Source organism: Spermophilus citellus (assembly GCF_964194105.1).
Source record: "Spermophilus citellus genome assembly, chromosome: 10".
Lineage (NCBI taxonomy): Eukaryota > Metazoa > Chordata > Mammalia > Rodentia > Sciuridae > Spermophilus > Spermophilus citellus.
This window is the reverse complement of record NC_138197.1, coordinates 7,444,620-7,460,398: the sequence shown is the minus strand read 5'-3', so window position 1 is coordinate 7,460,398 and position 15,779 is coordinate 7,444,620.

The following is a 15,779-nucleotide window of genomic DNA, read 5'->3' as shown; positions in this document are numbered from 1 at the left end:
CTTACTCCCTACTCAGTGCAATTGAAATGCTTTGGTTTCCCAAGCACACTACCTCCTGCCATGATGGTGATATAGACAGGGCCATGCACAGGGAGAAAATGGTGAGAGTGTGGGTTTCTTCTTTATTTTCCATATCTGTGAATACATTTAACTTTTCAGTGGGTTCGAGCACTAGTTTTATTCTGTTCACTATCACCCCTAACAATCATGTTGTTTGAGGTTTTTCATTTGTAACAGGAAGGGGGTATTTGTGTGGTTTCTTCCTAACCCAAATCCTATTGTGGAAGCATATGTGAATTTTCTATCTCTTCGGGCAGGCAATTAGAACAGAGAGAAGTTGATCCACAATGCCAGCTCCTCAATTCACTTATTAACTTCCATAATGTATAAGGGTGGCAAGATCATGACATCCCAGCAGATTAAATTATTTGCTAAAATAACTGGGCTTTGTTCGTGGGCTACAAATCTGCTCCACAATAATTTTCCTTCTTAGCTTTCTAAGGAGATAAATAGAAATTTCTGGTTATCTGGGATTTTCCCCAAAGAAAAATTAATAGGCCATTGTTTTAAGTTTGCAAAGGTGGCCACATCTTCCATGCTTTTCTTCAGTACAACTGATTTAACTATAGAATCTGCTGGCAGCAACTCTGTTCCAGTTCTGATATTGTAGTCAGGGATTTTTTGGTTTGCCTTCCCATTTCCAGCCTGCCTCATGATTTTGTAAAAGGCACAGGTTACTAGGAAGAAGAAGAAGAGAAAGAATGAGAAGTCATCACACAGGAATGTTGGTAAGGATAATTAGACCTTGATGAGAGAAATGAAAGACAGAACCTTTACTACACATTTGTGTGTGTGCGCATGTGTGTGTATGTGTGTGTGTGTGTGTGTGTGTGTGTGTGTGTTCACTAGAATTCGGTTTAGAGGAGGAATATGAGCTCTTACAACTAATACCAACCATGCCAGTTTTTAAACTCTTACAAATATGCAAATTCCAAGACCCAGGTTAGAAAAATACATGCCACGTTATAGAAAATTATTACCTTTTTATTTATAAGGAGTCAGACATGACCAATAACTGCTCCTATACAAAAGGAACATTATTAACTAAAAGAAGAACTCTCCTGACTCTCCTGTTCTTACCTGAGCAATACAACTCTGGTTGACACTGATACCTCTCAAATGATATTTCTCTGGAATATGAACCATTTTTTGCTCATAGCTAAAAGGTGTATGGAAAATGGCATAAGTGGAAAGCAGAATATCCTTTAAGACAATGACAAAGAGAGTTTATGTTAGGGTCTCACACTCTTGCCTCAGGGAAAGAAAGGGAAGAGAAAGATGATATAGGAAATTTATCTGATTGTCCCAAGTCCCTAACTAAAAATTCAATTCTTCAATATTTTTTAATATGTGCTCACTTTTATTCTCTGGTTGTTGGAAGGTACTCAACATTGTATGAACATTCTTTGGAGGTTCAAGAAATCACAGTGACCTAGGTCTGGGCCCAATCTCAATTCATTTGCAAGGTAAGCATCAATGTTTCTAGCATTGCAATTTATTGTGAAAATGTTTTCTTACTTTAGTTATTATTAGGCCTATATATTTTATATGACTGGAGAATTTTATTATATCATTCCTCTGCCTATCCACACACATTCACACATACAGAGTTGACTGATAGGATTTATGAGATCTGCAAAGAAGAGCATGTGAAAGCAAGAATCTTTGGGAAGAAATAGCTCATAGTATATGAATGTGAACAGCAATTGATATGGTAATGGAAATAGCTTCAAAAACAAATGCTCACTCTCTTTGTCCTTATTACGTTCATGTGTCATATCGGTCTTGGGTGGTGATTAATACTGGTCTTGTCTAATTGACTCTTGACATCTACTACCACAACTAGGTTGCAACAGCTTAAAACTGATCAATTGAGCTAATTGTTCAATACGAAGAAGCTATACCCTTGGTCCTGGGGGTACTTGTAAAGACATAATGTGCTCACTTTAAAAAAAAAAAAAAGGGATTAGGCTATCTATAGAGATGTCCTATTTATCTAAAAATACTCTATACCACACTGTATAGAATAAGGACTCTGAAAACAGGTTCTGTTTAAATACCACATTTTACTAGTCGTATAATCTTGAGTCAGCTATATAATCCCTCTGTATTTCAGTTTTCTTAACTGAAAACTGGGGATGATGTGTAGCTTAAAGTAATATGTTAAGCATTTAGAATTACTTCTGGCATAGTCAGTGCTATGTGAGTATTTTTCTTAAATAAAAATCATCAACACCTATTAGCAACAGAGAAGCAAATACTTTTTTGTTGTTTTTAAGAGATAGGATCTATAGTGAGACAAGGTCTATGTTGCTCAAGATAGCCTTGAACTCCTGGGCACAATTGACCTGGTACCACATCACCTGGACCCACCATATCTGGCTAGAAGAGTAAACTTTTATAAAATACTAAAAAAAGTATCTGGCATATAGTAGGTACTTCTTGCATTCATCAGCATAACACAAATTAGAAATCATTTATGTCTTCAATTAGTCACTCATTCCATTGGTGCAGGGAAAGAAAGGAATACGAAAACTGGATAAAGACAGAAAATTAGCCTTTATTTGGCACCTACAATGTTCCAGTTGCTAAATAGGCACCAACATTAAATCATCTTTGTTGGTGTTCATTAACTCCAAATAAATTGTAACTACAGAAATTTTACATAAGAGGTAATATAATCCAGAAAGCTGAACTTTGACATGCACCCTAAGAGCATGAAGCAAATGAGTCCTAGAGAACTCAGATCTGCCCGACATCAAAATTCAAGCTCATTCTTCTAGATTTCATATTTGGAGGCATTGCACTGGTTTTCATACTTTGGGTGCCCAAGGAACTAAACACTGGGTACCTACATACACATAAATAACTGTGGATGTGATGATGGCAAACACATGAACAAAATATAAGATGCAAACATGGGATGGAGGGAGGGCTTTAAAAAAATATATGTTATTTGTTCTCTATACCAGGGAATTTTTTTCCTCCAAAATTAATGATAACTGGTTGTAATGATAACTTAGCTTCAAGCATTGCATTCCACAAAGAACAGGGTGTTGTGGTCAATGTGAGTGAATGAGTGAACACGGATCAAGGGTGATGAGGAACAGTGTAAAGGGAAATGACAGAGAAAAGTTGGAGGTCATTATAGAAAAAATACCATTAACAAAAGTCGTTGCCTTGGGACCTGAAGATATAAATATATTTGCAATGTTGGAGAACTGTGCTGATCACAAATCTTGTTTACTTTCTCAGACTCAACGGCCCATTTCTCTACAAACATTCGTCTTGCCTTTTGGCCAGCAGTCTCTTGGTGACTTTGTCTGGTTTTCCCGGCTAACTGTTGTCTGAGTTGAAGTCCCAGGGCAGCATGGCCTTTCATTCCTCCTGCCAAGCCTTCTCAGTGCTGAGATGTCTCTCCATTTCTAAATGTGAATGGAACACCATAAGAGAAGCTGGGACTCTTGCTGCCTGAGCAGGTGCCAAAAGGCTGAAGGGCACACCCCAGAGTTGTGGGGAGTTAACTTGACATAAGGTAAACTTGAACCAATGGAAAAAAGGATTCAGGAGAGAAGGAGGCAGGTAAGCTCCATGCCCTTTCTCCCTTCCCTGGCAATTTCTGCTGAGTGCCTCACAGACACCCTTTGCTGAGCAGCCTGCTGTGTTCCCTTGTAGCTCACAAAACAGCAAAAGCCAACTGGATCCTCCTAGCATCACATGGCTTTGCATCTGTCCTTGCTTTGTTGCTTTCTCCCCCTCTCCCTAAACAATGGCTTCTTCTTCTCAAATAAAGTATTAGTACTTTAATCCATGTCTCAGGCTCTGCATCCTTGAGGACTAGTACTAAGGGAAGAGCAATTTGTCTTTCTACAGGTCTGTTCCCTTGTGCAAACACTAATTTCCTAGGACTTCTTATGACATGCTATGAAAACCATGAAAAGTTTTATAAAGAAAGTTTATAAAAATTCAGAACTTTGTTGATTGGCACCTACACTGTCCATAACTTAGCTATATTGTAAATAGCACTGCTGTAATTATTAGTATGCATGTATCACTATAGTTACGTTAATTTTAGCTCTTTTGAAAAAAATACCTAGTGTAAGATAGCTGGGTCTTATGGTGGTTCCATTCCTAGTCTTTTCATCATCTCCATACTGTTTTTTAAAGTAGTTGTACTAATTTGCAATCCCAACAGTGATGGAAAAGTGTATTTTTCCCTCACTTTCTCACAAGCATATTGTTATTTGTATTCTTAATTATTGTCATTCTTAGATAAAATTTCAGTGTAGTTTTGATTTGCATTTCCTTGATTAGTAAGGATTTTGAACATTTTTTTCACATCTATGTTAGTCATTTGCATTTCTTCTTTTGAGAAATGTCTTTTTAGTTCATTTGCCATTTAATTTTTTTAATTTGTTTTAGTTTTAGGTGGACACAATAACCTTTATTTTATTTTTTTATATGGTGCCAAGGATGGAACCCAGCGCCTCATGTGTGATAGGAGAGCACACTACCACTGAGCCACAACCCCAGCCCTAATAATTTTTTTTGATGTTATAAGTGAAATAAACCTGACTCAGAAAGTCAAGGGTCAAATGTGTTTTTTCATATGTGGAAACTAGAGAGAAGTAAAGAATCAAAGAAAAGGAGATCTTATTATAGTAGAAGGGAGGATAGTGGAATAGAGGAATAACTGTAATGCTTTAATATAAAAACAACAAGTAGAAGGAAACCAATATAGTAGAGGAAGGAAATCAACGGGAGGAAGGAGGAGAGGAAAAGGGAAATACTGATGACTGAAATGGAAAGAAAATATGTTGTATACATTTATGAATATGTCAAAATGAACCTCACTATTACATAGAACTATAATGCACTGATAAAAAAAATAAAAATTCAATACCCTGGGCCAAGCCATAGAGTTCTGTGGAGCTTTCATATGTCATTTTATTAAATGTTATCATTAAAGATATAGAATTCATATCTGAAGCTGCTAGTACCATTCTTGAGAAGCAACATAGTTAACTCTTAGTTTTGTTAGAACTTCTAGTAGCTCCCTTTTAGGTATTGCAAATGGGTTCACAGATTCATTTCCTTGTTTATTTATTACCAATAATTTATGAAATTTTAGCTACACTAGTAACTAGCCTAAGGACTGGAGTAGGTATTTGTATCTATGCATGTGTAGTTGGTTGGATAACACCCCTAGGGATTTTATAATCAGATAACAATTACAAATAAGACATCATATTCAGAAGCCACACATATACCATGGAATATCAATTTGCTTACCACAGACTTAGCTTTCATAATTGATCTGAGGATGGCAAAAGGAGACACCAGGGGTATTGCAGTTGTAGTTCTACCTTTATAACTAATGACATCAACTAAGAAAAGGACAAATAATCTATGAGCACAGAACAGTTGGTCATCTGTTTAATTTCTACCCTATGCATTGGCTAGTTCATTTAGAATTATACATAATCATGTGTGTGTATTTCACAGTTTTTTTCCTATGTTTTCCTTTCCCTTTTTAGAAAAGTGGAATTCAATCGTATTGCCTTGTCTCTCTGGATTGTCATCAAATCTTTTCTGGAATGGATAAAATCAGATTCTCTTTCTCTCTTTTTTTCTTTGTATTACTAGTGTCCTGACTTTGAGTAACCTGGAATACCTTGATAATGCCACTGCTCAGATTATTATTATATTTGCAGTGATTTTGCTTGAGGAGGAAATTACTGATGTTCCCATAAAAGGGCTTGAAATGGAAAAGACCTGCTCTGTTTTGTTTAGTTTGTTTTTTTGTTGTGTGTGAGTATGTGAGTGTGTGTGTGTGTGTGTGTGTGTGTGTGTGTGTGTGTGTGTGTGTTTGGCGGGAGGGATTGGAGTGTAGCTTTCAAATCACCAGAAAGCAAAATCAGAAAGGTTATTACCTGAACAATAAAGAAAAAATATTTTGTCCATTTCATAGAGTACTTTTTCTTTTTGTAAGTCTCCCTGTCCTACATGGAAAGGGTTGGGCTTACCTAAAAGTAAAAGATATGTGAGTCATTCATGCAAAACAACAAAATATGAACCTAGACCTACTTAGAAAATAGACTCTTGTCCACTACATAGTCACAGTATGTTTGTGAACTGCTCCTTATAGATGTGGTTAGTTAAGGAGCTTGGATTAGAAAATAAATCAACTATGCCACCGAGCACACTCATTTTCATGGTAAGTCTTTCTCAAAGTGAGCAGTGTGCAGATTTACATTTGAAATGAGCACCTTTTCCGTCACAGTGATGTGATTTGAGTAGCACTGACCTATGCATTAGTCAAGATAGTCTTGGTTACACTGCAGTAGTAAGCAAAGCCCAAATCTCAATGAATTAACCAAACTTATCAATAATTTCTCAACCATGCTATAAAGGTAGATGGGGCTCAGCTTCAGTCATAGAGAAGGGCTATTGGGCATTTTCCTAGCTTATAGCTAAATCCCTATGAAGTATGGCCTCTTTGTTTACAATGACAGAACAAAAGAGATTAACAGAGAAACTGTATGCCTCCGCTATAAAAATGACACATGCAACTTCCATTCACATTTCATTGGTAAGGACTGGCCATCAGGCCCCAACCAACCGCAGGAAGAATAGCAAATGGTAGGAGCAAGAAGAATATGTGGTAAGCACTAAGTTCTCTGCCACACCTACATGCCACATTATATGACACTAAATTAATAAACTAATAACTTTAACTTCATATGTTTGAATGTAACCCTTACAGAGTTGTCTATGTTCTAGCAATTTCTAAAGCTTCTCCTTTCTTCTTTTCAACTTTAAGCTGGTAGAGTTAGTTGTGTCCTACAAGACAGGATACAATAACCTTGCTGTAAGTAGAAAATATCATTAGTATGTTAAAATTTGAATCAGCCCTAACACAGTCATGGTTTCTGATGTAACTCAATTCCTGATGAAGAAAAACCCTTCTTGATCTTTCTTCTTGCTCTGGACTCAGCTACATCAAGGAAACCCTTTGAGTCTCAGTGCAGCAGCCCCATTGTCCGATGGACTCATCTCCTCTAATACAGTTCTCATAGGCTGAGCATCACTGGGCAAGACACCAGCCACCTCTGCCTTGTGCAGAATTTGCATTACCTAAAGATCACTCTGTAAGCTATGGTCCATTCGCCTTGGCAAATACTGTTTAAATATAGCATCCATAAATAAATGTTAAATAATTCATGAACATAATTTTGTAAATTCTGCTAGGCCACACCTCTCTGGGGGCATATTTATGAACATGCCTGGAATCAATGTGTCTGCCAAGCTCCTTGCCTCTGAGGCAGAATTCCCACATCTAGCCCAAAATGCTGCAAACGGCTCTGATTCCCCTTCAGTAGTCATCCATCATGCTGTCACTTTAATTCAGATGCTGCTACTTGTTTTAATAACATACATCTTACACAAAGAATATTGCTAACACAAGAATCTTGGGGTAGATTTTTACAACCTCATAAAATGGTATTAACCCTCTGATCTCTGATGTTCATTCCATGCAGCAAGAGCCTCTGAATGCTTTCCCTGCCCCCTCCACATCTTCCAATCTTCCTGATGCTTATCAATAACCTCTGTTCTTGGGGGCTATATAGTACCAGGCCCTGACATCAATCACTGCAGCAAAAATATTATTCCTCCAGCATTGCCCTGAAGAATTATGGAAAGAATAAAAGTGTTATTGCGGGAATTATTTAGCAAACAATAGATGGATAAAAATGTATTACGGTAAGTGTTAAATTATATCACCTCATTACCAAGAGTCGACTTCAGATACCATGAAGGTGCCTTGCTTCCTTTTTGAAGTAGTTCAGAAGAACAATGGGAAAGACCCACAAAAGATTTCAGAAGGAAACACCAGACTACCACTACTAAGATGAATGCTACTGAGGGGAAACTCATTTAGGGGAAGGATTTGGGAAAATATTCCTTTTGGCCTGTTTTGAATATGAAGTTGGAATTCACTGATGAGCAAAGGGGTTTATATTTAATTGCTGAATATAGGATGCACTTCTAGGAAAGAGATTCTTAAATGAAAGTAGATGGGTGGTCTACCAAGCCCCTGGCATGTACACTCCTCACACCCAGTGCACACTACTCTTAGCAGGGGTGAGAGAGTGGTTTTCACTGGAGAGGGGAAATCATAGTCAGTTCTAAAAATCAGGACCATGCCAATATTGTTGCCCCAGCCAGTATTGAAAAATAAGGTTTCTGAAGCGTCAGATTAAGCCAATGACTAAAATCAGACCCCCATTTAAAATACTGTACCTAAACAAGGTTGGAAATCACTTTATTTTTCTTAACCAAGTTGTCTTTTATCAGTTAATGCAGATTATATTTCTTTTCTTTCTCTTTTTCTTTTTCTTTCTTTCTTTTTTTTTTGGCATAATGTTACACTGGGCTCCTGGGATTCATTTGATCAACATGATTAAATTATTTCCTTACTCAGCTAGAAGGAAATTACTAGTTACCAGACATTATGTGTCTGTTAATTATGTGCAATAAGGCTCTCTCCTATCACACCAGCTCCTGTATTCATGTTCTGTGCATTTTAAAGGCATTATCATTAAAAAAATTAAATATTGAAAAGGGACAGCTATAATTTTGTTTCATCTATTTAATAAATAAGTAATCTGTGAAATCAGTGGTACAAAGTGTCTCTTTGCTCTTTGTGTCAGCAGAGACCTTCTTAGGAAGAACAAACTGAAAAGTTCTTTTGATTTCTATTTTTTACAAAAGAATATCTCCCTGTCAGCTTTCTGGGGCAACATCCAGGTCTTCTGTTACTGAAAAGAGCAAAAACAAGCCCTGCCAAAAACAAAGCCAAATGAAAAACTCTGATTTTTTTTTTTTTTTTTTTTTTTTGTGTGTGTGTGTGTGTGTGATTACTTAAAGCCGAGTCTGCTCACCTGGGGCAGCTGAGGGTACCACACTTACATTCCTTCTCGTGGCACCATCTACGATCTAAGGTTTCCAAAGATTTTCTTCTTTTCTTTTCTTTCTTTCTTTTTGCCCCCCCCCCCCACAAAGGAAGAGACGACATATGGTAGTGGAGAGGCCTTATTTTGTCTCCTAATGAAATGATGTGCTTCTGTTTCATATTAAAGTGTTAATCGGTCTGAAATTAGGTCTTACGAAAAGAATAGTGCTTTAAAAAATGCTTAATATGATTCATTTTCCGCAGTCCCAGCCAGATGACTTTTATTTTTATATCAAAAAGAGAAAGTGGAAAGCGAGCGCTTCCTCGCTGCGCTCCTACGCTTCCCCCATCGCCCCGTCTTGGGACCCAGATCCAATAACCGGTTTATAGAACAGAAAGCTCTTTAGAGTCAGAGCTTGTGCCAAAGCCTAGAAGGCTTTGTTTGAGTTTGAGAATCTTCATAGGTTTATGAAATCTCAACAAATATTTCAAAGAAGGAAGGTTCACGTTTGAAGTAGGTGATCCTATTAGGCGCTGAGCGCCAGCGCCTTTGTTGTGGTCCCAGGCATCGTTTTATGTAAGATAGAGCCGTGTCCCACTAATATGCCAAGACATCACTTTCATGCCAGAAACAGATATGGCTGAATTTGTTTCATGCACTTTGGCTTTCACTGTTAATAATGAATGACGAAAGTTCAGAGGAGAGGAGCTAAGTGGATACTCGGCTTTAAAAGAATGAATTTTAACTAGCAACATGCCAAACTAGTCAGAAACCACTTAGATGGTCAGCAACGTGTGCACAAAAAGAGAACTCGTCCTAGAAGTCTGTCCACAGCCACCAATTTGCATTGGGGAGATTGGTTATCTTCCAGATGGCAGGTGAGTCTCCTTGGAGATGGATTTTGGGGTTCCCGGGGCCACCTGACAGGTGCACCCTATAAGGTCCCAGGCTTGCGGAAAGAACTGGAAGGCCTTGAATGTCAATCTCTTGTCCCGATTTCAAAGAATGGGAAGGAATCAGATTCAGAAACAGAGACAAGAAAGTTTTAAGTCTTAATGGATAAGAAAAAAAATTGAATTAACTTCTAAGTAAAACCAACTCTTGAAAATTTCATATTTCTTTATTCTTCCTTTCTTCCTTTCTCTTTTTTCTTTCATTTTACTTATAGTTGACTTCCTATAGAAAGAACTCAATAAAAAGAAAGCACATTTTGAAGATCACATACGTAAAATTCATTCACTTATTCATCCAGCATTTATTGGGTGCTTACTTCATGCTAGACACCTGGTAGGCACCAGGGAGAGAAGAGGATGAAACAATACCCCTACTGTTTCTGTGGTGCAGCTTAGAATATAACTTACAGGCTTCCGTGCATTTTCAGCCTCCTTTCCATCAGCATCTACAACCGCAGCTTGGAGAGATGTGAATTGATCATCTGTTCCATCAGTTTGATCATCAAAGATCCCAGTCCCTCAAGAGACTTGATACCAAAAGCAAGAAAACAAGCATTTTAGAATCTGAGACTCTAAAAATGATTTTCACCCACCAGGAATAAAACCATATGATTTGTGAATTTAAGTGGAAATTTTATTTTATTTTTAATTTTTTAATTAGTTTTTTTATATATGACAGTGGAATGCATTACAATTCAAATGACATATATGGAGCACAATTGTTCATGTCTCTGGTTCTATACAAAGTATATTCACTCCAATTCATGTCTTCATACATGTACTTTGGATAATGATGTCCATCACATTCCACCATCGTTTCTAACTCCCTGCCCCCTTCCTTGCTCTCTCAACCCTCTGCCCTATCTAGAGTCTGTCTATTCCTCCCATGCTCCCCTACCCTACTCCACTATGAATCAGCCTCCTTATATCAGAGAAAACATTCAGCATTTGTTTTTTTCTTTTGGGATTGGCTAACTTCATTTAGCATTATTATTATTAAGTGGAAATTTTAATTATCTAGAATGTCAACCTTTCTGAGTAACATCTCTCAGATTGTCTTATCTGTGCATGGAAAGAAAACTCCTTGCACTGGTATTCAGGTTGTGGCAATTCTAAAGATTGCCATCATGTATTCAAGTATGACTTTGAGTGCTTCCTATGATTGTCAATGGTCTGATCCATTTGCCTATCTTCCATATCTCATTGGGTTGAAATAAAGATCAATAAAAATGTATGCAAATAGAATTAACTAGCTTGGGATTTTGTAATAGGTAAGAGTTTTGCAAATTTAAATTCTGGGCCTTCAAAGCCAAATTTTAGAGAGAATTCCTTGATCGTTGTATCATACAAATGAGAGTATTCCCTGTTTAGAAGAGTGCCTTAATTTTAAATACTTCCTTGAGATAGCAAGGCTCTTGTCCTAGTGTTCAAACCAAAATAATGTCTTCTGGTTTCAGGGAGGGAAAATTTTACTACATTTAAAAGAATTTTCTGTTGTTGGATATTCTCCCAGCCACATCCAGATCACCATGGCACAGCCTTACAATTAGTCACACACTCCCAAAGATCTGGAAACTGGTATAGTATTAGCTCACTCCTGTACCTCCACAGAATGCCAGGCGGATACCGATGGATCATGAACTGATTATTAACTTGCTGTTTTGTAAGGCTATAAAATGTGGAAATAACCCCATTTGGCTTGTATTTCCTATTAATTGAAGCAACCAGTTGTTCCAGCGCCACTTGCCTCCAAGTCTGGTCTATGATGCCTTTTATCTGTGAATCCTCCACTCCCATCTGCACAGTGTGATGACTGGATGTCTTTCCACACCTGAAGTGGCAGGGCTGAGAGGACAGTGTCATGCTGCTTTGGACAGAATTGTTCCTCTCAGCTTTCCCTTATTGTGGGTCTTACCTAAATCAATCCTAGAAATTCTTTCTCTCTGACTCATGCATTCTTCTTTTCTGTTTGAATTTTGGATCCTATGGTCATTACTTCTCTCTGGAGATTGGTCTTGGCTATCTAACTGGAAAGCCCTATAGTTCCCTGGTTTGGCACATAATCTAATCCCTGTTCCTTTTAGATTGTTTCTTCTAATTTGGAATCTAGCTATAGTCCTTGGGTTTTAGCTTTATGATTTCTTTAAAAACATTAAAAAAAAATAAATTAGATCTTCTATAGAATGCTACTAATAATCCTTTTACTTTCCTTCTGCTTTTGGATGCCTCCAGTGTTTTTAAGTATAACACAAAAACCAACACTGTTTATAATACAAAAGTGTGAGATTTTGTTTGCCAACAAATTGGTGAAATGAAATTTGTTATATTAGTATGACAGAATATTAGACAGCATTATTGATATGTGTAGAAATGGATACTTACTGACATTGAATATATCTAGTATACCTAGTATATCAATCAAAAGATTGCAAAGCACTCCTTGTGATGGATCAATCAGTCTACATACTATCTATCTCTCTACTTATCTACTTATCTATTTCATTAAAACAAATAATGGTTACCTATGCATGATGGAACTAAGCTTTTATTTTATTTTCTTCTTTATGCATAGATACACTTCTACTTTTCTAATATGAATCAATTATATTACTAATAAAAAAGCAACAAAGGTTACAGGAAAATAAGAAGACCCCTGGCCAGTGCAGGTCTCATGGGACTACTGGGCAATAAGTCCTAACTCATTCAGCCCTGGGAGTGGTTCCCACTCAACTCCCACCATTAACTTCCCAGGCTCCAATTATTTTACATACAATATATACCTTTACCATTTGCTCACTGCATGGTATGGAGTGAGTATTGAATTTGATTAAGCCAATCTCTTTAAGAGTTTGTCAAACTTTTGAGATAGAGTACATTACAAAAGACACCCTTTATAAAAATGGTGGCAAGACCCAGGGTGAAATGTATTTTCTTATTGTTTTAGATGACCCTATTTAAGATGACTTCGTTTGCTCTCATGGCATTGTGAGCCACGAGGAAATTCAAGTTGTCTGAGTTATTTCATGTCAACAAGTGGAGATGAAGCCTCATTGGGTAACTGCCAAAATGGGATGTTGCTCTTGAGTTCAAAGTATCCAAGCATGCATTTAGGAGGTTTGTTCAACTAAATTCTCTTTCAGTCTTTTTTCAATTTTTCAATGAAAACTACTGCTCAGACAGCCCCAGTGACTGGAGAGGAGGAGTAAGAAGCATAGGGTAGCCAGGGAGAAATCAAAGCATCACTAAAGGTGTTCCACATGTGAGAAACATCAAGTTAAAAATGGAGGGAAATAGCTGTTGCTTTATTCCATAAATTAAAAACACTCAGAGCTGCTCTTCTCTTTATTTTAAAACACTTTTGGTAAAACAGTGGCACTATACTGATTTAGCATGCTCTCGTGGTTTCTATTGAACTACTTCTTCTACAAAAAAAAAAAATTCTGTTTGCTTTTGTTAAGACTGGAACAGGACAGAAGTATGTGGATACCCAGAATTAAAATGCTAGCTAAAGTCTGACCAATTATTTTAATATACATCAAACAATGTGTATTAATTCTTTATAGTTGTTTTGACCTACCATGTCTGCATCTTAATCATTTTCTTGTTGTGCCAATATTGTTTGCATAAGAGTAGGTTTATAATTTATGTTTTTTATTAAAAGGTGTCTGTGGAAAAGAGATTTACCATGACTCTTCAGAAAATTATATTTTTAATCAGCTGTAGAAATTCATAGTATTTTCTGCATATGGGGCAGCTTATTACAATGATCCAAGCAGACCAAAGCCAACAAATAATCTTGTCTGCCTATTGTTAATTCTTAGGAGAACAAACATATGTTTAGAACATCGTTACTGCTAAATTAGCAGGAACAATCAGCCATCCTAGAAGAATAAAATAAAAATGCAGAACACTATAGTATAATTACTATTTGCATTTAAATTGTGTGCTATAGTTTTCTAACTTCATGTAGTAATAGTAAAGTCTAACATTTGCTGACTTCTTTCTGTGTGTCAGTAAATAAGAGGATTATCTCAGTTAATCTTCATAACAACCCCATGATATAGATACTATTATTATACCCATTTTGCATATGAAGAATCTAAAGTTCTAGACAGAATCTCTTGTCTAAAGTTGCAGAACTACTCAGCAGGAGTAGAGATTCAAGGTTGGCAGGTTTGACACTTATTGTCTCTACTCTCTTGTCTGTTTTTTATTATCAATCAGCAAACATTTGGTTTAGACACGAGTTTTGACATTACAGTGTTCAATTTTGATCACTACCAGAGAAATTTCTATAATTTTGGAAGAAATAACTCTTCCTTCCAAACTTCCTGAGTAGATTATGGGGAGAGGAAACAGGATTTATCCAAAACAAAGTATATCTTTTTTTTCACCAAATTAGTGATGATGGATATGCATAGTGGCACCCCAAAGATTGCTCTTTCTTTCATAATTAATTTTAAAAACTCTAAAGAGCAAGTATAAGAACTTATTATTGTGTAAATTTACAGAATATGAGGTGCTTGATTGGCAAGGAAAATTCATGGAATGAGGTAGGAGGTGCAAGCTGAAGGTTAATACTATGGTCACCAATCCTGAAACGTATTCTTTCATTCATTCACTCCAGGAATATTTATTGAACACCTACAATGTTCATTTTTCCAATAGAAGAGTCTGTAATAAAGTCAGACATGACTGTGTCCTCGAGAAGTTTACCCTCTAATCAGGAGACAGAGAAACAAATACAGAAGTGATCAAGTTCTTAGGATAACAATGAATATGATGAAAAATGATGGGTGGGAAGAGATGGTGATGGAGACAACAAGGTTGCAGGTTTGCCATGTGGGAAAGTTGTGGTGTCACCTCGGCTTCTAATTAGGGCACCATTAATAACAAGAGCAGAGCCATGTATGTGGCTGTCTTGGTATTGCCCTCAGGTGCCTTGATTGAGTAAAGGGTCACATCATTGATTTCTCACTGTGAGTGATTGTGACTACTAATAGAATCCACAAGACTTCCAGAATTCGCTAAGGAAGGGGAAGACATAAGATACAGTAAACAAAAGTAAAAGGAGCCATGCTCTACGCACACACTAACATAAAGGGGAGGAGGAAAGTACAGAGGGATAAGAAATGTGACGACACAGAGTCTTTGACTGAGAGGTAATATGTGGGGGTACAGATCCATCCAGCCACTGGATCCTTGTGATCTAGGACATGGCCACTAGCCTCTCTGAGCCTTTTTTTTCTCATTTGAAAAACAGGCATAATTATTGTTTCACTTTTTTCTCAGGACTACCATGGGGTTGAAATGAATCATAATAATGGTATGAGACCCTTCTTGGTGAACTGTGAAGTGTTAGAAGGAGCAGTCATTTTTCCCTAAAAGTAGGCAATGCTCAAGAGTGGTATCTTATGGATTTTGAAAATCACCTCATCCAATTCTTAAATTTCACAAATTAGAGAAATTGAAGCTCATGATGGTTAATGAGTTTCCCTGAGAACACACCACTAGTTAGTATGTTGTTAGTTTCAAATCTATAGACTCCCAGTGTTCTTCATACCACACACAATTGGATGGACAGTGGTAATTCACTAGCATTAACAGAAATGCCCCCTACTTTAACATCAGATGGACAATGAGTTTCTTCTTGGTCCTATATTCTGTTTGCTCTGGAGATAGTATTTTAGCCAGAGCCCATGAGGTGTCACTACCTCCCACCCCAAGCACTCTCCATGTGGCAAGACAGTAAGACTTATAGCAGGCTAAACTGAGAGAGTGTTACCTACTTAAACTGTTTTTCTGACTT